We start from the raw sequence: 23099 nt of genomic DNA on the forward strand, positions 1-23099 counted from the left end.
TGGCTCACCCTCTATCCTCTCTGACCTGGCTCACCCTCCATCCTCTCTGACCTGGCTCACCCTCTATCCTCTCTGACCAGGCTCACCCTCCACCCTCTCTGACCTGGCTCACCCTCTATCCTCTCTGACCAGGCTCACCCTCCACCCTCTCTGACCTGGCTCACCCTCTTTTCTCTCTGACCTGGCTCACCCTCCACCCTCTCTGACCTGGCTCACCCTCTATCCTCTCTGACCTGGCTCACCCTCTATCCTCTCTGACCTTGCTTGCCCTCCACCCTCTCTGACCTTGCTTGCCCTCCACCCTCTCTGACCTGGCTCACCCTCCACCCTCTCTGACCTGGCTCACCCTCTATCCTCTCTGACCTGGCTCACCCTCCATCCTCTCTGACCTGGCTCACCCTCCACCCTCCCTGACCTGGCTCACCCTCTATCCTCTCTGACCTGGCTCACCCTCTATCCTCTCTGACCTGGCTCACCCTCCATCCTCTCTGACCTGGCTCACCCTCTATCCTCTCTGACCTGGCTCACCCTCCACCCTCTCTGACCTGGCTCACCCTCCACCCTCTCTGACCTGGCTCACCCTCCATCCTGTCTGACCTGGCTCACCCTCCACCCTCTCTGACCTGGCTCACCCTCCACCCTCTCTGACCTGGCTCACCCTCCATCCTCTCTGACCTGGCTCACCCTCCACCCTCTCTGACCTGGCTCACCCTCCATCCTCTCTGACCTGGCTCACCCTCCACCCTCTCTGACCTGGCTCACCCTCCATCCTCTCTGACCTGGCTCACCCTCCACCCTCTCTGACCTGGCTCACCCTCTATCCTCTCTGACCTGGCTCACCCTCCATCCTCTCTGACCTGGCTCACCCTCCACCCTCTCTGACCTGGCTCAACCTCCACCCTCTCTCACCTGGCTCATCCTCCATCCTCTCTGACCTGGCTCACCCTCCACCCTCTCTGACCTGGCTCACCCTCCACCCTCTCTGACCTGGCTCACCCTCCACCCTCTCTGACCTGGCTCACCCTCCACCCTCTCTGACCTGGCTCACCCTCCATCCTCTCTGACCTGGCTCACCCTCCACCCTCTCTGACCTGGCTCACCCTCCACCCTCTCTGACCTGGCTCACCCTCCACCCTCTCTGACCTGGCTCACCCTCCATCCTCTCTGACCTGGCTCACCCTCCACCCTCTCTGACCTGGCTCTCCCTCCACCCTCTCTGACCTGGCTCACCCTCCACCCTCTCTGACCTGGCTCACCCTCCATCCTCTCTGACCTGGCTCACCCTCCACCCTCTCTGACCTGGCTCACCCTCCATCCTCTCTGACCTGGCTCACCCTCCATCCTCTCTGACCTGGCTCACCCTCCACCCTCTCTGACCTGGCTCACCCTCCATCATCCACGAACTATCTGTTCTGGATCTCTGGCCTCTAAACAGTTTTCCAGTCTAACACCTCAACTAGTGTTCCAATTTAAACATTCATCCGTTCTATCTAGTCAGTCTCTGGCACCCAAAGCTGAGGTGACTAGCTTTACTATTGAAGCAAGTAGGTCAACTATTCCAGAGAAGTATCAATCATGAAGACAGGTGTTTAATAAGACTAAACCCGTCTTTACCTCCTCACCTCACATGACGGTGCTTTCGATCTGTTATCCAGAACATCCTTACCATCTAGTCACCCGTACTACATCTGATGGCCAGAGCGACAAGTTATGGAGAATTATATTAACAGGTCCTCAGCTTCCTCTTGTCGTTTGGGTGAAGGGATTTTTCTTTGTCAGCAACAAAAATGGCTCCCTTCAGCCCTGTATAGATTACCAAGGTCTTAACTAAATCATAGTACAGAATAAATACCCCCTGCTCCTCATTGCCTCTGCATTTGAACCTGTTCACGGTTCTACCATTTTCACCAGGCTTGATCTCAGGAATGCCTACCATCTCATTTGCATTAGAAGCATGTGAACAAACAGAAATGTAACACACCGCTCAGAAATATCGGTATTTGGTCATACCGTTTGGTATGTTTAACACCCCAGCTGTTTCCCAGGCAATGGTTCATGGCATCCTCAGAGACTTTATGAACAGTTTTTGTCTACCTGAATGACACATTGATCTATTCCAAAAACCTCTCCAAACATTGACAACATCTTTACTAGTACAATAAATGATCATATTTATTCTTCAAATTTGGTTTAAAAAAGCAATTAACAAACTATCCTACATTTATTTGTATGGTTCATTGTAAAAAGTTTGAATAAAACATTTGCATAAGTTTGTTTTACTTTTCTTTCTTTTGGAAATGTATCCTGCAGGGTACCCAGTTTGTGTGCTATATATAATCATATTTGATAGTGTCTTACATTGTTTAACTATAACACAGCTTGTGATATCACCAGTGACGGAGATAACAGATGCTGTTTGGGTGATGAAACGGTACCTTAACCTAGATAAAAGTGGGTCAGTGTTGATTTAATGACCCATTAACTGGCCTGAAGCTCTGTAGAGCTTTGACTGCTGATCTCTGGGGGTAGACAATTAACTGAAGGGAAAACAAAAAGTAATTCTCAAATTTCAATGATGGTAGCTTGTACAGAAGTTGTCTTTGTTATATCAGAGATGATAATTGCAGCACTGAGCATGTTTTTATGAACACAAGCAAAAGCTCAGTTTATATTCCCTATATAATCACCGCACATCGATTATTATCTTTTAGACAATTAATTAATTTATGTTATCTCCTTGTACCTTTCTTTCTTTCTTTCTTTCTTTCTTTCTTTCTTTCTTTCTTTCTTTCTTTTCTTTCTTTCTTTCTTTCTTTCTTTCTTTCTTCCTGTCCTACCATCCTCCTTTCTCCCTTTTTTGAAGTTCTTACATCTTAATCCGAATGCCTCAAATCGGTCAGGAAGTTAAGCCACAGCGAAAGTGCCTCCATTTTTGCCATTTGTGCGATCTGAATAGTGTGGCAGTAAGGAAAGGGGTAGAACCAGGAAGAGTTTCTTCATCCTCATAATGTTTGGATTTTATAATGTTAGGAATCCAGTTTGTGTGGGTTGTTTGTGTGTTTCTTCTCTCTCCACCACCAGGTGGTGCCCTGTCCGCATTGGGCCCCCCTGCACACCTGCGACTCATCTGTTCATTACTGGAGGAGTATTTGAGCAGTGGCCTGTCACTACCTCGACGCCAGAGTGTTTGCCAGTTTTGGTTACTCTAGCCAAGCTGCGATTAGAAGAGTCTAACCTGAGCTTCGTTTCTCTGAGTCTTACATCGGTTTTATCTTTGCTCTTCGGCAGGAAGCCTTCCTGTCTAACTGGATACCTGGACCTTCTCCCCCTGGAAGGATTTACTGAGTTCACACTGAGCAGGGGAAAACTTCCACATGATCCGTTCGAGTTCCCATTGGAAACCCAAGTGACAGTCCTCTCCTTTACTCCTCCGGGTCCAACGTAGTCTACATGTCCACTCTCCAACGAGTTCCCCCTTCTCTGGATAATTCAACACAGACTGGATTCAAGGATTGACAAGAGCCCCCTTAAACGTGAGTCCCCACTCCAGCATAATTCAAGCCGCAGTCCCTTTTCCCACAGTCCCTGAACTGATCTCAGTGATCTCCCCTTCAGACTTTCCTGTTCCGGTTCACCAGTTCGATCCAACCTCCGTTCAGATTACATCAAATAAACCTGTTGAACTTTTCTCCGTGTGGTTTCTCTGCATGTGGGTCAGATTCCTTAAACCGATCATGACATATAATAGAGAGCGTCTGCCATCTTTTGTAGCTCTTTCCCACAGGGCTGTAATCCCAATTTAACCAGCACCATACATGCAGCCAGTAGCTCCTTTCCTAGCCTGGATAGCTGTACAATTTGAGATATTCTGATCAAGCCTTAGTTCATCTTCTCCTTTTAGTTAGTCTTTCTCCATCAGCTTTGTTACTTTCATTCTGCAACAACTGTGCCATTTCATAGATTACTATTCATTTAGCATTGTCTTGATTTTTGCTGTATGTTGCTGGAGTCTTGCCTTTACCCTACTGCTTTCTCTTACCATTTTCTGTCTTGGCTCCATGTCATGCTCAAGACTTGTTGGTTGGCTTACCGTTTTATTAGTAATAAATCCCCAACCAAGCCAATCCAATCCAAGTTCCTTTGTTCACTTTGTCTAACATTTCGTCATAACATAAACTTTGGGAGAATTAGGGCAAAGAATGTGTCAAATAGGAGAAGTCATGAAAATGTGGCCTGGACATGAATTTTTCTGATGTTTTATTCTTTTTTTTTTCATCTCTGATGTTGGGTGCTGTGCAGCTGAAATTCATTTTTGACAATATCTTTTCAGTTTTTTCTTTGGACAGCAATCATGAACCCTAGCAAGGGCAAGTGCCTTTCAAAATCCACTCTAGATCTAGTGCAAGATAGGAGCGAAGCCAACAGAGAGAGGGAGATAAATCCAAAGTGTATTTCAAAACATTCTAGATCTGGTGCAAGACAGACAGCTGCAGGAGATCCTTCCTGCCTACAGCTATCAACATCTCTAACATATTGCTAAAAAATCCCCACGAGTTACTACATTTAATTTCTTTTTGCCATCAATAAAATATTTTTATTATTTGTTTTTTTAATCAATCCATCAGTCCACGGCTGATTAGCTTCTACCGACTGTAGCAACATAATATCTTTCCTGAAAAAAAGGTATTTTTTTAGATGCCAACAAAACCTCCCTGAAACAACACCTGCCTTGTATTCCACTGTTTGGACACTTTATAATCCAGAGATGCTCTTTCTCCATGTCTTAAACAAACACAGTTAAGCCTATTCTTCATGGAGAAAGCACTGAATCCCAGAGGACATTGTTAAAGCTTTTTAGAGCTTCACATCCCCCTGGACACAGCAGGTACCACTGGGAATTTCCAATATAAAGATTCCATCTGGCAGATTTTCCTTCCCTCGACACATTTATTCAAATCAAAACCAGCAATGCTTAACAGACGGAAGTTAGTCTATGTGTGTGCACACACCATGATTTAAATACTGTAGCTTACAAAAATGCTGGAAAACTTCTTACCTCCATAAAACTGAGCTCTGGGTCCATCATTTGTCCAGTTTAGTGGCCTGAAATGCAGCCAGATTGAGTCCCGCAGGCTAAATTCAGGTTATTTTGTCCAAAATCTACATATAAGTGTTTGCTGTTCTGGTTGCTTGGGTCAACAGTGGAGTTTTGCAGCTCTCTTGCCAAGAGGAAGTCTGTCATTTTGTCTTCAGAGTAAACAGAAGCTTGGCACATGTGTGCACAACAAAAAAAAATGGTGACATTTACACATAAAATCACTCAACCCAGTTTCTCTTGACATCATCCATCTAATAGTCTTATCTGTGCCAAGGGAATTTTGGTCGGCACTATTGCAAATTAACTAGATTATCTGTGTTAAAAGGCTTAAAGGAGGTGTAGAGGTTTGGCACTTCTGGTTATTGCTCTTACTTTTAGAGGTTTGGCACTTCTGGTTATTGCTCTTACTTTTTCATGTATTTATGGAGTGAATTATAGTTTATTATTGTTGCATGCAAGCAATAATACATTTTGTAAGTGGAAAAAGAAAGCAATCCATTGAATGGATTTTAGTGAATGGATTGAAAAGTGTTAAATATTACAAATGCATTTTATCTTCAGTACTGTATATACATTTGACAGATTTTTATATACCATTTTTTTTTTTTTATTATTATTCATTTCAAATTTCTGTTTTTTAAATTGAGTTTTACTAATTGCATTCCTTTCAAACTGCTTCTTCCAGATTACATTCTCTGCACTTTTGATGGCGGGCTTTCCTCTGGAGGGTGGAGAAAAGACAAGTTTCTGTTGGTCTGTATAGATGTTAGCTTTCACGATTCAGAACAGAAGGACCCAGTGTTCAGGCAAGACAGGCAGTGGCGTAACTAAAAAAGCGTTTATCCGCGATAGAAATCAGTGGATAGAGCATCTATGACTGGAAACAGTTGGAGAAAAATACAGATTAGTGTCCATGATAATCTGAAGGAGGATCATTATGCATTTGACTCATTAACCTGGTTTAACAGTTCAATCCATAGCCAGAGAACAATGTAGGATCCAGCTGCTGGACTGACAATGAGATGTGGCAGGTGCCGTCTAGACAGTCCCAGGTGCTGGAGCCCCAGAGAAAATGCAGGGGTCGGAAGCCCGGTCAGAGATACCAATTAGAGCAGAAACAGGCTGATTCAGGGTTCCAGGAGTTCTCAGACAGTTCAGGCAGACCGTTTGGATGGAAACAGGCAGGCCCAGTGGTTGAGAGGCAGAACAGGTCAGGATCAGGAAATCAGAAACACTATGGTTGTCATGAGACGCGGACAGATGGACCCAGTATTCAGAGAGAGACAGTCAGGAGACAAGACAAACACTAAAACCCTCTATCCACTGGCTGCTAGGATCCAGGACATGAACCAAATAAAACTGAACAGAAAGACTGACAGAAAGACAAGCAATGATCAGGCTGAACTGAATATAAACTAGAGGAAACAGGTGAGAGGAATAAATTATGATTGAGGCAGGGAGGGAAAAAAGACAGGTGAAAGGAATGAGTAATTAAAGGAGAGCAAACAGGCCAGATCATGACAATGGTGTGCTAAAAACCCCTCTCCCCACTAGAACGAGAACAAGATAATCTCGCAATGATAGCTGGATGCAAGTCCCTTAAATAGACGCAGGAGCAGGTGGATCAGATGAGCGGTACTGAGAAACCAGGCAGAGTAGACAGGTGACTGGAACGAGTATTTAAACCAGCCATCAGAGCCAAGATCATGACAGTTAGCAACCAGTTTCTTTTCTTAAAGTGTTTGTATTGGGCTTGAATTTAAATAAACAATTCAAACTGGGTAAGAATACATCCATCCATCCATCCATTTTCTTTACACGCTTGTCCCAAGTGGGGTTGCGAGGGGTGTTGGTGCCTATCTCCAGCAGTCAATGGGCGAGAGGCGGGGTGGGTAAGAATACATTTCTAAAAAATAGTTTTTAAAAATATAATCTGTGAATAACAATAATATGTGAAAGAAATGTGAAGAGAAAAAAAATAAATGAACTAAATAAATTTGAAAAAACATAAAACTTACTTTCAAAAACCTTTTTTGTTAACTTTCATTTCTGGATTTAATTTTATATAAAAATGTTTTATTTTTGATTTAAAAATGTTATTCTTTCTTTACTATTTCTACAGTGCTAGACAGTATTCGGGTACTTAATGGTATTCGGGTAATAAACTGATAGTCAAAAAATTACATTTTTCAAATATTAAGAATATAAAACACATACGATACATTAGCTATTATATTATCATTTGACTTGCCATATTTCAGAACCTACCCTCCTCCACTACCCTCTACTCATAAAAATGGCAACTCTGCACACTAAAAAAGAAAGCAGGTGGGTGTTTAAAACATTCTCTGTGTTATAATTAATATTTGTTGTACTGGTTTGGTGTTGGGTGATTTAAAAAGCAACTTTCTTTTCAGATCTTTGTGTTTGTATTTTACTAAAATGAAACACTAACACATATTATTGTAGAATACCATCGTACAGTAATACGTTGTAGTAACCTTTGATTTGAACTTTCTCCTCAAGAACAACATTCTTTAAGTCCTTTCAAAGTCTTCCTTATAGGAAAATGGATCTTCTTGAAATAATCTATGGTTGAATTATAGAACCAGACTGTCGAGTTTATAAAACATTTTAATCTTTCGGACATTTAAACCATGTTTTGTGAGAATTACAATTTTTTTTTTTATTACAAGTCCACATTGCATTGGTCGACCAATCCCTTGTGATGACTTCTTCCAAGGAAGTAATTACTGCCAATGAGCTTTAGGTGATTTTATTGAAAGGATCATAGAATCCACCATAGAAGTTCTGGAACATCTGCATATCTACACAGATCCAGATGTTTAATGTACAGCATCATTTCTGACCAAGTAAGGTATACTTTTTACTTAATATATTCTAATGGTTCAGGTCCAGAAAGCTGATAAAGACTTTTATATTTTATATAAAATTGATATCAGCAAATTAAGAATTATTGGGATCCATCTTTGTTGGTTAGTTTCTGCTATTAGAGAGGGAATGACTGTTAGTGCTTTTGCATATAATTACCAATTAAAATATGTTTAGCTGTATTAGGAAATAAAAACATCTAATTAAAGACAGAACCTGTGTTCATATTGGATATTTAAGAGTGTAAAATACTTAGAGCCCAATATAAGCAACATTAAAAAAGAGCACCAACTAGCACCAATTTAGGGGCGTTTTAGATTAATCTAAACACCCTGGAGAGCATCTTCTTGGATTATGTTTTCCAAAACAGGCTGGTTTAAAATATTTCATTAATAATTAGATAATTATCCCTTTAGGCATGTCTAGGGTGTAATTAAATCTTATAAGTGGTTAGGCTTAATGTCGGAAAAAAAAAAGATCTGGTACCAAGTTTGCTTGTTAGACTTTTAATAAAAAGTTTACCTCCTTTCCATAACAGTGGACAACTTCACTGGTTTTTAGAACCAAACAAAGGCTGGCATGACAATCCAACTTTCTAAGAGATTATTTTCTAACCAAGGCAGGGGTCTCCATAGGTTTCTGTCTACAACGATGGAAGGTTTATGTGTTTGTTTATTTGGAGTGTGTAATAGCGGATGGATTTATAAGCTGTTTGTCTTTGGGAGGATGTCCAACTAGGAGCAGATCCAAGAAGTAAACCCAGGGTGACATGGAGAGATTATAGCTCACATCTGACTGGGGAATGGCTGCAAGTTCCCTCACAGAAACAAGATAAGGTAGCTGTGGATAAGGAAATAATCTAGTGCAAGAACACGAAAACCTCTTTAGAGCTTTTAGTGATTTTTAATGGTGAGGTTTTTTTTTTTACTTAAGACAACTAATTTAGATTCTTTTATGCATTTACTTAGATGTACATCATATTTCTAGTAGAATTACGAAGATATTAACTCTACTACCAAAATACAACTGTAAAATACTCATTTTGATCGTTCTATGCATGGAGATTCAGCACCATGATCCTCCCAATGTATCACCAGCATGAGTCACCTTTATCTGTAATATCTAAACATCATGAAGTATTAACTCCACATATAACTGTCTTGTTTCAAATATGCATTTTCTTTTTCAGTGGTTATTTCCATTGCCCTTATGACACTGCAATGTACTTCTCTTTTTATTTTTATTTTAAATGCCAATGAAAATGCTTTACCCTAAATCAGAGGTCACGGATTAGCGGACCGGGATCTGGATCCAGACCCACCTGCTAGCTAATTTCGGACCCATCCTGATTTAAAACATTTATAAATTACTGCATGTTTTCCGACAACAGTGTAAAACTTCACTTGCGCAGCTTCTCCTGTTAATATGGTAAAACCTTCCGGAGCGCGGGACCAGGCTACACTTGATGCAAATCAGCCAATGAGCTGAGTCAGTCTGGGTTGCTGCTGCAAGCTACTTTTAGACACAGCAGGTAAACCTGTGGCAAGCTGGGCGATGGGAAAGAAGGAGAATATGATTAGAAAAAGAAAGCAGAGAAAGTGTTGACTGCTAAAAAAAACTGTGGTGAACCGGTGAAAGAGAAGTTAAATGGTGCTCAAAGATGACCCTGCACATTTGAGTATGTTTTGCTCAACCTACTGCTGTGAAGCAGGATTCTCCACCATGAACAGAATCAAAAATTGATTATTGAATATTGATTTAGGCTGAAATTGAGCTCCTTGATATGTGCTTTATAATGGCTTTTTCTCCATTCAAACCAAGGTTTAAAGCCTTGCAGGTCAGCCCAAAGCCCACTGCTCTGTTTAAGTCATAAAAAAAAAAAAAAAAAATGTCATTCATTGTTCAGGTCTATAGACCAAACTGAATGATCGCTGTTCTCTACTTAAAAAAACACTTTAGATTTTAAAATAGAAAAAATGTCTGTTTTTTTTTTTTTTGCTTTATTTAAAAATTCAATGTATAAAAAGATGCATAAAAAAGACTCATTTTATTTCAGTGTTAAACTCTTTTTAAAGTAACAATATATAACAATGTATAACAAATTAATAAAAATGTCTCCGGATCTTTACTGGTTGATGATTTTCTTGATTTGGACCGCGCCCTAGATCCTGACTTTCAAGCAAAACAGCAATCTTGGGATAAAAAATGAGTGTTGCCATCATGTCCAGCGTCAGTGTCTGACCTCATAATCTCAGGATCTTGGCCCTGATGACTGGATTATTAGTTAATTTCCTCTACTTGCTTAGCTTACCCATTTTTTATTTGCTCTCATCTGATCCACCTGTTCCAGCTCCTATTTAAGCTGCCTGTTTCCAGCCATCAGTGCGAGATTATTTGAGCCTATTGTAAGAGTTCTCTAGGTCTCTAGACCTGTTTCTGCCACTGGACTCCTGACTCCTGGTCTGTTTCTACCTGTTCCTGTTTTTGGAGTGCTGCTTGGATTCTTCCTGTTAACGACCTTGGATCTGTCCCCTGACCCTGTCTTAGATTCCCCTTCGGTACCTCTTCACCTCTCTGATTTACCGGTCTGGACATCTGCTTTGTCATATCTCTGGATTCTGCCTCTGGACTCTTCTGCTCTTCTGCGTCTGCTGGCTTCAACTCATCAGTCTGCTCTGCCTCACTCCTGGAACTATCTGGTAGTGGAGAAGTCATCCGCCTCGTTTCAAATCCTTCCTTTGGGCACGGACAGAACTAAGAACCAGAGATGTCCAAGCTGACGAGCTGAGCAGTCAATAAAAGTGTTTCATTTTGAAAGACATCTTGTCTGTCTGAATCATAAGTCCTACTTTCTGAGCCTTTACACATAAATAGGCTTCTGGAAGAAAAAATGTCTGTTTAAAAATGTCTATTTATACATCATTAAACGTTAGGAAAATGTGGCTGAAAATTATATTATTATCAAAATTCTTCATATTTCAGTAGTGGCCATTCAAAATTGCCCCACTTTCCTTGATGGGCACTTGGCAGGTCCTTGGCTGGTCCTTTTTATTACATCAATCTTTGTACTAAAATATTCTTTCTGTCATGATTTGTGGACATTAAGATCTAAAGAGAAGTGATTCAGTGTAATTCAATTAAAGGGTGGAAGCAGAGTAAAAAAATATGCAAGATGTCACAACAGTGGCCGGAAGTTGGCTCCGATTCGGCTGGTGTTTGCCTGTGAAGGGCCTTTTTGAATGGCAGCTACTGTAGGAATTCAAAGTCACAGAACTGATATGAGTTTAAAGGCAGGAAAGTAAATACTGTTGATAACATATTGTAGTATATTTATCATATTTTAGGATGAGTATGCAAACAAAAAAGGGTCTCTCCTTGAATTTTCCATGTGTGATGTTTAGTCAAGGGGTCTCCTATCCCCATGCTGGCATATAAAGGCGCAGATCAGCCTCCGGCCTGCAGCCTTCGCAGCAATGACCTTCATGTGGGCAATTATGTTTGGGAGCTGCCTCCAACCTGAGCTGATTCCTGAGGTGGTACTTGGCGCCGAGTAGGCCACGCTGTGACTCACTGAACGGAAAATAAAACGCATCTTAGTAAACAAGTAGCCTGGGCGATGAGGACAAACCCAATGTGGATCAGAGAACTCTGGAGTGGATGCATGATGCTGGAGGTTCAAAGGATCAGGTTTTTAAAAATCAAATCCTAATAAGAAAAGAAAAAAAAAGATGTTTCTGATTTTTTTGCTGTTGTTGCTTGCCTCTTTTGATGTTAGTTTTTATTTCATCTATTTCACATCTACATTGTTGATAGGACAGCAAAAAAATACTTATGTAATACTGCCCTCTGCTGGCAAAACACAAACAAATCCACAGTTTTATATTAATGCATCTTTAAATATTTCATTATTCAATTAAGTTAAATAATTAAAAACATATAGCTCGCACTAATATATGTGCATCGTGTTTGTTACTGTGAATGCGTCATACCCTTTCTTTCTATCTTTTATTTTCTTCTCTCTGGAAAACGTTTCTCTCCATTGCTCTCCTTTTCCAAACTATGAGGGAACCTTGAAGTGGGCCTTGTACCATTTTGCTATCCTTCCCTCGACCTCCTCAGATGAAAAGACTCAACCATCTGGGCACTTAAGTGATTTTTTAAGAGTTTCCAAAGAGCTCAGAGAAACCCAGAATGCATGAGTCTTTTATTTCTGTATTTTCACAGTTTTACATCTTTTCCATTTACGTCTTTTCTCTCTCAGTTTTTTTTTAATCTTATCTTTCTATTTGATCTTCCTCTTCATTGGGTCTCTTTCTTCCATCTTTCACCACTTTTATTCTCTTTTGTGTTCTTGTCTCCTTCTGTCCTTCCACCGTTTCCTTCACTTCATCCTTCCTTTTATCCTTTTTATTAGTCTTTTGTTCATTGTCTTTACAGAGCTTTTTTTTTTGGTTTCCTTTTCTTGTTGCATCTGTGAAGGTAATTTTAAATCCTAAGTATTTGCATTTGCACAAATACTTTCCTTAATTGCTACCTTTCTATTCCAACTAATTTCTTTTATATATTCAAAAGTACAAATATCTGCCAAACCCAAAGTAACTTAATGTATTAAAACATGCATTAAAATGTACAAATTTAGATTTTTCTTTTAAATTGTTAACCTTTTATTTAGAGGATTCAATTTTGTATAAAATAATGATAGCTCAATAATACTAAACATGCATGCTTTTGGATCCAATATTGTTACTAATCTTTCTTTTATACAAATATATATTTTGAAATAAGTATCTAGTAAGTGTAAAACTTGTTGGTTTAAAACTAAAGCCTTCGGCTTTCAAAGCAGCACAAATGTTGCAGGCAGAAGTGAGCTGTTCACAGATTTTCCGTTTTTCTCACTTTCCTTTGGTTTTGGTGTTAAAACCACACAGTTCATCACATTGTCAGGAACTTAGTTGGGAACTCGGCGTGACTGGTCCTCTCACACCAAGCGTGGGTAAAAATGTGTATAAAACGCTCATGTACTTTTTAAGATACCACAGTAACAACCCTGCAGGCTGTAACAGGCGTTAAATGAGCAGACCTCCATGTTGCTGAGGGTCTAAATGAAATATTAGTTGAGCGAGATAAAGATAATGAAGATGGGAAAGACTGCATTACTCATTTTCCTCCACCTCTCTGATGCTAATGACTTTTTTTTTTAACGGCATGTCCGTCTCCACGGTAACAGATGGCGTTATCAACATGGGGTTTGTGTTAATATTCAGTGACTGTGACGGTTGTTGGGGTGGCTGAACCCTGGTTGGAAGGCAATCTGCTCTTTTTCACAGGTCCTCAGGTTGGAAGGCAGGCGGATGGGTTGATATAGCAGAAAATTAGGAAGAGGACGGTTTCCCTGATCTTATATATGACCTGTCTGAGCCTGTTTCCTAAAGTTACATCTGAAAAGTCAGCAGATTTAAACAGAGGTCCGATTCTGATCGATGGGGGGAAACTGTCATAAAGCAGGATAGATGGATAATCAGATATTTTCACAGACTCTCCAGACTAATAGACTAACAACCTCTGGTCTTAGTAGGTGTTAGGTTTCTGTTTCTGTTATGTTTTTCTTTTGAGTATTCTGTCTTTTCTTACTCCTTGATTTCTAGTGTTTAGTTTTCTTTTCACCATGTTTCATTATCCTAGTTATTTGATTATTATTTTGTTGTTTTCTTATTAGTTCCTGTCTTCCAGGTTTTCCATTTGTTGTCCTCTGCTGCCCTCTTGTGTCCTCTTTCCCTAGCTCTGTTTTCTGCTCTGTCCTCACCTGTTTCTAATCCTCTCGTTAGCCCTCTCTTTGTCTCTGTCCCCTTTAAAAACCCTCTCTCTTCAGTTCCTGTTTGCTGGATCCTTGTCTAACATCTGTCTGCCTTCCTCGTCTCTCCCTGGTTCCTAGAGTTTGGTTTTCTCCTGATGTCTCCTTGGTTCTGGTTTGCTTGTTTTTGTTGGATTTTTTGATTCCTCTCTCAGTTTCTGTAAAACTCATTAAACCCACCTAAATTCACCTCTGCCTACTTGCCTCTGCATTTGGGTCCTCAATCCCACACCAAATCTTGACAGTAGGGACTTGGTGGATAATTGTATGGATAATTGTCCAGATCTTATGCAGGGAATGTTAGACATCACCATAGATAGACAGTAAATGCTACCTCAGCTTTACCAAATATTGGTTTGTAAAATTTTGAGCTTAGTACTGATAGGAAAAGAAAGATGGTCGTATTTTTGCTTGGGAACCCTAAACAAAGACTATGGAGATGGTTTCATTCAGAATATTCAAAGAATGAATGTTTTTAATACATTATTAGGGATTTTTCAATCAAACTAATAGATGTACCCATGAAAAATGGTGAAATAATTTGTAGTGTATTTTGTCATTTGTTTATGTAGTTAAAGATTTACTTAATTTTTTTATATATATATTTCAAGATTTATGTTTTGGTTTTATGATATATTTATTTTATCTAAAACATATTCTTTCATTTTAAGATTTATTTGTATATTTATACAGAGAGCAAACTCTATGGTCAGTTGTATCTTTTTAAATTAAATAACTAGACAAGGCTGTTGATAGATATTGCATGAAATAAATACATATCAACATTCATATTATCTTATTCTTATGCATTTTTTGCTACGGTCCACATTTTGTGACAATTTTTTGTATAATGTTTTTGCTGCTGTAAACGACAGAATTTCCCCTTTGAGTGAAAATAAAGGGATTTTCTATTCTATTCTATAAACAAGATATACTTTCTAAATTAAATTCTTAGCCTTTTTGTCATTTAATCACATGAAGAATTATTCATTTATTTACCAAACCTTTATTTCAAAATACATTTTTCTATTTAAAAATTGATTTGTGTCAATTTATATATATTTTAGATAACTTTATTTATTCAATTAATATTTTTCTTCATTTATATATTTATTTCATGCTATATTTACTAAAAGTATGGTGGAGCATGTTCTTTTTGTGGGTGGATCATTAAAATAAGTGGTCGTTCTAATTGTCAATCATTCTGGTGATATGTTCCCAATTTCTACTTACCGGTGGTGAGTCTGACATGGTGGAAAAATTGCAAATCTTTTGGAAACTAAGCTTGTTTGAGCGATGCAAACAGCACCTTTTAAACAGAGTGTGAACAAGGAGAAATGGGCTCATGCAGGCTCTTGCACACGTTCAATAGATGTTCCCTCTTGGGAGCAGGTACAGGGTTGTGCATTTTTATTTATTTTTTAAATTAGTTTATTTGACTAAAACAGGAATAGAAATGAACTGTCAGAACATCTGTCAGCGTAACCCAGAGCAGTAATCTACTAGTTGACCAGCAGTGTTAGCAGTAGCTGCATAGAAGAAACACACATTTAATAAAACAAATAAAGGATGGATATTCAAATATTCTCTTAAAATCAAGTACTGAAAGAAAAAAAGAAAACAAACCTTTTATTATGTAATATAACCTAGCAGAGTGGGGCTATAACTGTATTAGCTTTGAAGAATTACCAGGTTTCCTTCAAACATTTAAATTTAGCACAGCTGTTTTCACACTTTTAAAGAAATACCTTAGTTCAAAGAGTTTTTTTATGTCTGGTAACATAAATTAGAACAGTTTGTGAAATGGTATGGAGAATATTAGCAATTGCATCAGCAATTTTGCATAATACACATGCTAAATTTTTTGTCTTTTTCAGTCACATAGTTCAAAGCTTTACCCATTTAAATCCAACATTGGTTTTAGTTGATAATTAGAATAACATTGAAAAACTGATTTATTTTTTAAATCAATTTAAAGAATGAAATCGATTATATGAAAAGTTTCTGATTCCTGGAATGCATCATTGAAGGATATAAATGCATCTGGGTTTATAGAATAATTTCTGGCTTTTGCTTTGTGCATTGAATCGCCAATAAATAGAATCCATGTTTCAAAGACATTCATATTTATATGCAGCTGCAGCTCAACCCAGCAAAAAGCAAAAAGTACACTGTAATGGAAAACAGATTTTCATCTTAAATAAAAAAGCAGGAGTAAGAGAGTTGAAAGCAGTATATAAATTATAAATTATTTTAGCTTATTTATTTTAATCTTTATATTTTCATCAACTTGTTTCAGTTAAATTCTGTATATTCTGCTACTTGTTTCTCTTGCATGTTTCAAGTCTTAAACAAGCTGGAGGATACAAAAAAAAATCTCTGAGGTTGTCAGCATCAAGCCCTCCAAATGAAAGACATCTTTTAGGTTCTTCTTATTTTTAAGGGATTTGTGTTTTTCCGACAACTCACTCACAGCAGACTTCATTGAAAAAGCCCTCCCACTCCCTTGACCCTGAGCAAACGGGATTTAACCAACATATATATGATAAAAATGTCCTAGAATAACAAGTTACTTAGCAACAGCCAACATGGTCATAGCAGCAACTGAGCATGAGGAAGCAGGCGAGGAGAGATCATTTCACATGGAGTAAGATTCTGTGTTTCACTATGCATTCAAACAAATGCATAATAGTAGACATTCAAATAGACTAGAATTGAAAGATTGGTCTCAATAGAAATAAAATGTAATCTTACATTTTGATTAGTTATGCATATTTAAGGTCTTTTGAAGCCATTGAATGTGATTTTATTTAAAAATATAAAGTAAATTTAAGTATATTCAACCTTTTATTCATCTTAAAGGTCTGATATAATACAGATAAACATGTTGGGCTATATTCTTTAAAAGGAGCTCATTTTTTTCTAGATATACTTCGCAACTTATGTTCAGAAAACAATACTAATGTTAATATGAATGTCAATATGAAAATGTAGGTCTGTGTAAAAGTATTCATGCATTTATCAATATCATATAGTGGTTAAAAGAAATTCGCAAATGTATGGCTGAGTCCAAAGTTTCATTTTGCTGCATTTTTCTTCTTCTTACCTAATTTCAAAGCATATTTACTGGTAGATACTTTGTAGAGTTTAGGTTGAAAACATTTAGAAATCGCATTTTTAGAGAAAAGAAGTGACAAAAATAGTCCCAAATATTTTTATAATCTCTAGAAATCTTGATGGTTTTCCTTATGCCCTGTTTAAGATGTATTTCTCCAATGTAGTTGTTAGCTAAACTTTATAGATCACATGTTAATGCATGTTATTTAAAAAAAAATCTATGTTTTTTTAAATAGTCGCGTTTTCACTAACCTCGGACACAAAAAAAAAATAAAGTCAGATCTAGAGATGCAGATTTAATATTAATGTCTGTAACAGTCCTCATTATTAAAGAAATTTCAAGATATCTGTAAAAATGGGACCCTGATTTCTAGGGGGAAATGTATTCAGTCTGTTTCTGTATTAAATTGAATACATTTAAAGCTTTCTCGAACAGCAGAAAAGTAAATGAGTGTAATCTAAACTTACACTTATTCAAACCCTTAAACTTACATATTGGTTTTTCATCGGAACTTGTTCTCTTTAGGACTTCCTTTTATGAACTTATAGAACCCTGAAGTTGCCTTCATGGATATGCCTCTGTACATTTGCACACATTGTACATAATAATCCCTTATTATGTTTATAACAAGTTCTTAAAAAATCAACAGTGACGATAACATTAAAGCCAACAGAGCTCTATTATCAGAAAACTATCAAACTATCATTGAAAAAATGTGGATCGTTGCGAGGTACGTGAGAGTGGCACACTTTTAAGTACCAAATGTTATCAGGTCCCTTTTTACAGTACAGAGTGTACGGCTCTATACTGCTTCCCCCCTTGAAGTAGACCAAAATGGTTTCCAACATCATCAAAACCTCTTTGTTTCATCCAATAGTGACAGTAATTTTCCTTCCAAGAGTTTCTCATAATCATTTGGCCAAATCAAGTGATTTCTTTAGGTGTTTATATTTGCAAACCCGTGGCAGTAGGAGCTCTGACTTTTTCCAACATGTTTTTCAACGCCGACCTGTCCGTGTGGTTACAATTTTTTTTGTAGGTGCCCGATGCTAAAATGACATAATTTGTCAGGGTTGATGCGTCACGCATCCCCCATACCTTAGCTTCTACACAATGCAGTATGGTAACAACTGTTCCCCAGGCGACAGCCAAACAGAGACATGCCAGCAATAGAGGCAGAGTCGGTCGCTCCAAGAAACGCATCTTCAAGTACTCTATTGTTCGGTAGCAGCTTGTTTTAAACCATACATTTTGCACCTGTCGCTGAAAGGCTTAAATGGAAGCCATGCCATGTTATGAAGCTCTCTATGCTCTTTGTTTGAAGTAAGCTGTACAAAAGAAGAACTTTCAAGGTCTGTAGCTATTACCTCAGAAAGAAAAGGCCTCTACCCTAGCATCTGGTCAGTCCACTTTGACCAGCGGGCGATTTTCAAAAAAATAAATACATTATCTTTATAACTGCGCATATTTTGGCTCCCTGGAGTTTCTGTAGCTGCAGCGTTACTCTCAGGTTGCAGTTTGGAAAAGCTACAGCATCACATCAAACAACAAACAACTGCAGGTGAGTGAGAAGTTTGTAATCAAAAAAGGAATACAATTGTCTGTTGTTTGGCACTGAAGGGCTTTAAGTTCTCTGGTGTAGTGGTGGCGCGGCAAATGCAGGTGGGGATGTTTTTTATTTTTTGGTAGGAAAAAATAAACCCAGTGATAACTCTGACTGCTGTGATGACGTGTTTTATGGAGCCTAGGCGGAAATTCAACTGAAGAAACTCGTTGATTTCCTCTATCCTTTCCTACATCCACCTAAGACACAGCCAATCAGCTTTGAACCACACCTCCACGAAAGGCAATCGGCATCCAAAGTTCATCTAAAAGGCCTCCGATCCGCTCTTGGGCAGCGGCGGATGCGCTGTGACTTCATTCAGATAACCCCGTTTCAAACCACCTCCAGCCCCTCCTTGAGCATCGTAGCTAAAGCTTCATCAGTGTCATTCCTCCTGGGCTCTTACTGCATTCACTGTCTCATTTCAAACAGTCTGACAGAAGACCACCATGTTGAGCCTTGTTCTGCCAGAGTTTTTCCTCTCCACTGTCGCTTCATGCTTGCTCATCATGGACAGGATCTTTCAACCTGTGTTATCCAAATGGACTTCCATCTTCCAGGTCCCTGAGTGAAGCTCTAGTATCAGCTGGATCTCCCCATAAAGCTCAGCAGACCGTCTCTCTAACCAGCAGTCTACAGACTGACCAACTTCATCTATCTCCACTCCACCACCAGTTTCAGGCCTGGGGGGGAAATAGCCCTGTTCTTTGCTCCTGTCCATGCATATCTATCAACATGAAGTGTTATGTTTCCTGCCGAGGTCTGAGCGCCAAAGACAAAGTAATTGTATCAATAAATTTCTCTATTTGTCTTTTCTCTTCATGTGGGTTTTTCAGATTGAATTGGCGCTTATTAGAACACATTAATACCCAACCACAAGGTTGAATAGCGCATTGTAAACATTTGCAACATGCAAGGCAAGTTTATTTAGATGCGGTTGTATTAGAAGAAACAGTGCTGTGAATTGAAATGCGTCTTTTAAAATGGTCAGAAAAGGTTCCCGGTCCACAAGTGTGGTACTGATGTTCCCCCCGCATACCCAAAGAAATTGTGCCCCATTTGTACTCTAGGGGGTAGGGTTTGAGTGTGAAAGAGTGCCCATTCTCTCACAAACGCTAGTAAAAGACGGCTGCATACCTAAGGTAATTACAGTTCAATGATTTGCAGTGTTTAGGGAGAACTTTAGGCTATATTGTTGGCATAGCCTCAATATTTAAAATTAGTATAAACAGAACAAATTGTGCACAGTTTAAACTGCAATGCTCAACTCATACAAAACAGGTTTGGTTCTTAACTGGGGCAATCCATTGAAACTGAGCCACTGCTTTACGGTTACTTTAACAGCTTCTGTATAATAAAGACAGAAAAGTCTGTTCATTCTACAGCATGTAAGACTAGAGGACATTAAATGAAACATGCTCTGGATCTGTGGAAATACTCAGTAAAGAAACATGTTTTTTGGGAGGCTGTATATTTCCCCTCCCTTATCGAGGGTCCCTTCTGTCAGATTACCGTTGTCAAGGATTACACTTTGCCTTGCTGTCAGTCCTCCACTTCTTAGGGCTCTGCTAACACTCGAGAACCACTTTGCTTAAAGTGCAAGCAATGATAAAGCACTTTAATCTCACAGACTTTGCTGTCAATGTGTCTCTGCCCAACGTCAACACAAGGTCATATTTTATTGTTGAAAAGACAGGTTGAATAACATTTGGTTGCCAAAATGTGTTTTTGAAGATACATTTCACACCGGCGTACGCGTAAAACCATTTCTCCTCAACCGTTCAACGCTTTAAAGCAGCTCTTTTGCGAAGCTCTCATTTCCATAACACCACCGCTTTGAATAATTTGGCATTCACTGTTTTTTAAATCTATGCAGTAAAAAGAGCTGAGTATTATAAAACTGAATGTTTGGAAGGTTTCTTGTTGCATTAGGGTGAGTTTGACATAAATAAAAAAATTCCACACAGAAATCTAAGATTTGAATGAATGTGAACGTGTGAAATTACAACATAAAACAACACTTTACTGGTTTTCACCATAAGATCTGTCACTATGTGATCAAACAAAATAATATCTTACCTTTAAATGTACAATTCATGTTTACAGAATATCCTTTAAGATGGATAAAACTCCTAATAGGATGTTGGGTGTACCCCGTTTTCAACAAAAATTTTCTAAAAGGGTTGTATTTTGCAAGGTTCACCTATAAGACATCAATGCATGCAGATATCCGTTTTCTCTTCATTTATTTTAAATTTATCAGTAATTACAACAAACTTGGAACATAATAAAATATCTAACATTTTGTTGATTGAGGTATAAGCTTTGAATTAAAGTGTGTCGCATTTTTGCATCAATCCAGTTTTTTACCAAGATTGAAACTGTTAATAAGATGGAAGTGTAACTCCGCTCAGCCAGTGTTGTGCACCTTTTTATTTGCTAATGTTAACCAAAGGCCTTCTGAGCCTCTTTGCCCCTTAGTGGCAACTCAATGAAATTTGGCTATTTTCACCTGTATGCCTTAAAAAAAAATAACTTTAGAACACATCATTGGATGATAGGTTACCATCAAATCGCACACTATTTGTCCGCCTGCAGGAGGAGTTTCTTCCTGACACCTAGCTAAGACCTGCACATGGTGACTTAAAGGTATAGTGGAGGATTTTTGCAAACTTTTTAAAAGACTCCACTGTAAAAAAAATAAAAAATTGCACATGCACTATGCGTGCAAGAGCATGTATGAGCCCATTTCTCCTCCTGCGTGATCTGTTTAAAAGTTGCTGTTTGCATCACTCATACAAGCTTACTCTCCAAAAGTAGATTTGCAATTTTGTCCAATTTGTCAGTGAAAATGGGGACGAGCATGTAGGACAGCCTTACATAAACATATCACCAGAATGATTAACAAATAGGGGGACCACTTATTTTGAAGATCCCCCCGGGAAAAAGAACATCCTCCATTATACCTTTAGCAAACATATATATACCTTTTATTGTTTTGCAGATATAAGTTGTTGTTTGTGACGGAATTTGTTGCCAAATAGAATCCAACTCGTAAAGATCCAACCTAAATATAGTCAATTGACCCCAAAAAAGACATGTTGGATCAGAAGTAACTATTAGCATACAAGGTGGTCTGTTTGTTAGCACTTCGTGGGAGCTGGCTCAGAGCTCTTCTCCTGACTGTGTGTTTCCTGGACGGGGCCGCCTTTTACAGCTGCTTTTTGTATCTCTGCTTCTGTCTCCTTGAACCCAGTCGGCCTCAGCAGATGGCCGCTCACATTGAGCCTGGTTCTGCTGGAGGTTTCTTCCTGCTAAAAGGGAGTTTTTCCTCTCCACTGTCGCTACAAGCATGCTTAGTGTGAGGGATTGCATCTGAGTCAATCAGTTGATGCGATCAACTGGTTTTCCTTAGATAGAAAACTTTGAAAGAATCTGACTGTATGATCTGGGGAACTGTAAAGTGCCTTGAGATGACATGTGCTATAGAAATAAACTGAATTGAATTGAAATGAATTATTAAATTTTAGGGTTGATTCGTATTGTCAGCAACAGGTTTAATCAGACGTTTTGTAAATTCAAATGTGAAAAAACGCATTTTGTAAATGACAATAAGAAAAAAATTGCATTTCACAAATGAAACATGGTAAAAAAAAAAATTAATCAAAAAAAGGTTTTGGGAGTAACATGCTATTTTAAAAATTTTTGTTATATCAAATATTTGTTACATAAAATTTTTTATGTTTTAATTTCTATTGTTTTATATTTTGTTTTTCTATTTTTATTACAGATATACTATTATCAAAAGTATTGTTTTTTTCCAAAATCCTTTTTATAATACTTTTCATTTTCGAGATTGTTAAGATTGAGTGTAACGGATTGCATTCTTTTCCATCTGGGTTTCACAGACCACAATCTATTCACTTCAAGTCCAATACAAATACTTGCTACTGACAAAAAATACATACCGGTATTTAATTCATTTCATTTTTAATTTTAACTAAATTTAAGAAAGCAGCTATGTTACTCTCAAAACCTTTTTTTTTTAAAGAATGTTTGTCAAAGTTCTGGATTACCTTTTTCACAGATTTAATTAACAAAATGTGTTTGTTTTTAATTTCCATTTAAAAAAACATTCTTCACATTCTTTGGAGCAAGACTTACTCCATACCATTGAAAAGGATATAGTGTTTTTTGTTTGTATTTTTGTATTGGCAATTGTTTTCTCTATCAAAAATCATCAGTTTTGATTAAAAAATTCGTGTTATGGGTTTTAAAGTGTAGAAAAAACAATGAGGTGTGAAGAAAAGCTTAACGAGGATCAAAATATCTATACAGAAATAAGCTGCTAAGAAGGTGAAATTATCTTCTAATGTAGAGTCAAGATGTAAGGTGAAGAGAATTATTTCATTCCTCTGAGTCATGACCTTTTTAAAACCCTTAAGTAGCACAGAAATGCAGTGGAAATATCATTACATGGTTAAAGCCAAGTCTGAGTGTGAAAAGGCAAAAGAAAAGTACTTTCCACTCAGCAGCT

The 23099-nt window shown here is 38.4% G+C and overlaps 1 protein-coding gene across 1 annotated transcript in view; it reads right to left on the reverse strand.

Annotated features, from left to right (window-relative positions):
* Positions 1–23099, reverse strand: part of LOC119781566 (inactive dipeptidyl peptidase 10-like) — a 107017-nt gene that overhangs the window by 83457 nt on the left and 461 nt on the right. The gene's annotated exons all lie outside the window — the stretch shown is intronic.

The sequence above is a fragment of the Cyprinodon tularosa genome, unplaced genomic scaffold (assembly GCF_016077235.1).
Source record: "Cyprinodon tularosa strain WSP-4 unplaced genomic scaffold, ASM1607723v1 ctg18, whole genome shotgun sequence".
NCBI classification, from domain to species: Eukaryota; Metazoa; Chordata; class Actinopteri; order Cyprinodontiformes; family Cyprinodontidae; genus Cyprinodon; species Cyprinodon tularosa.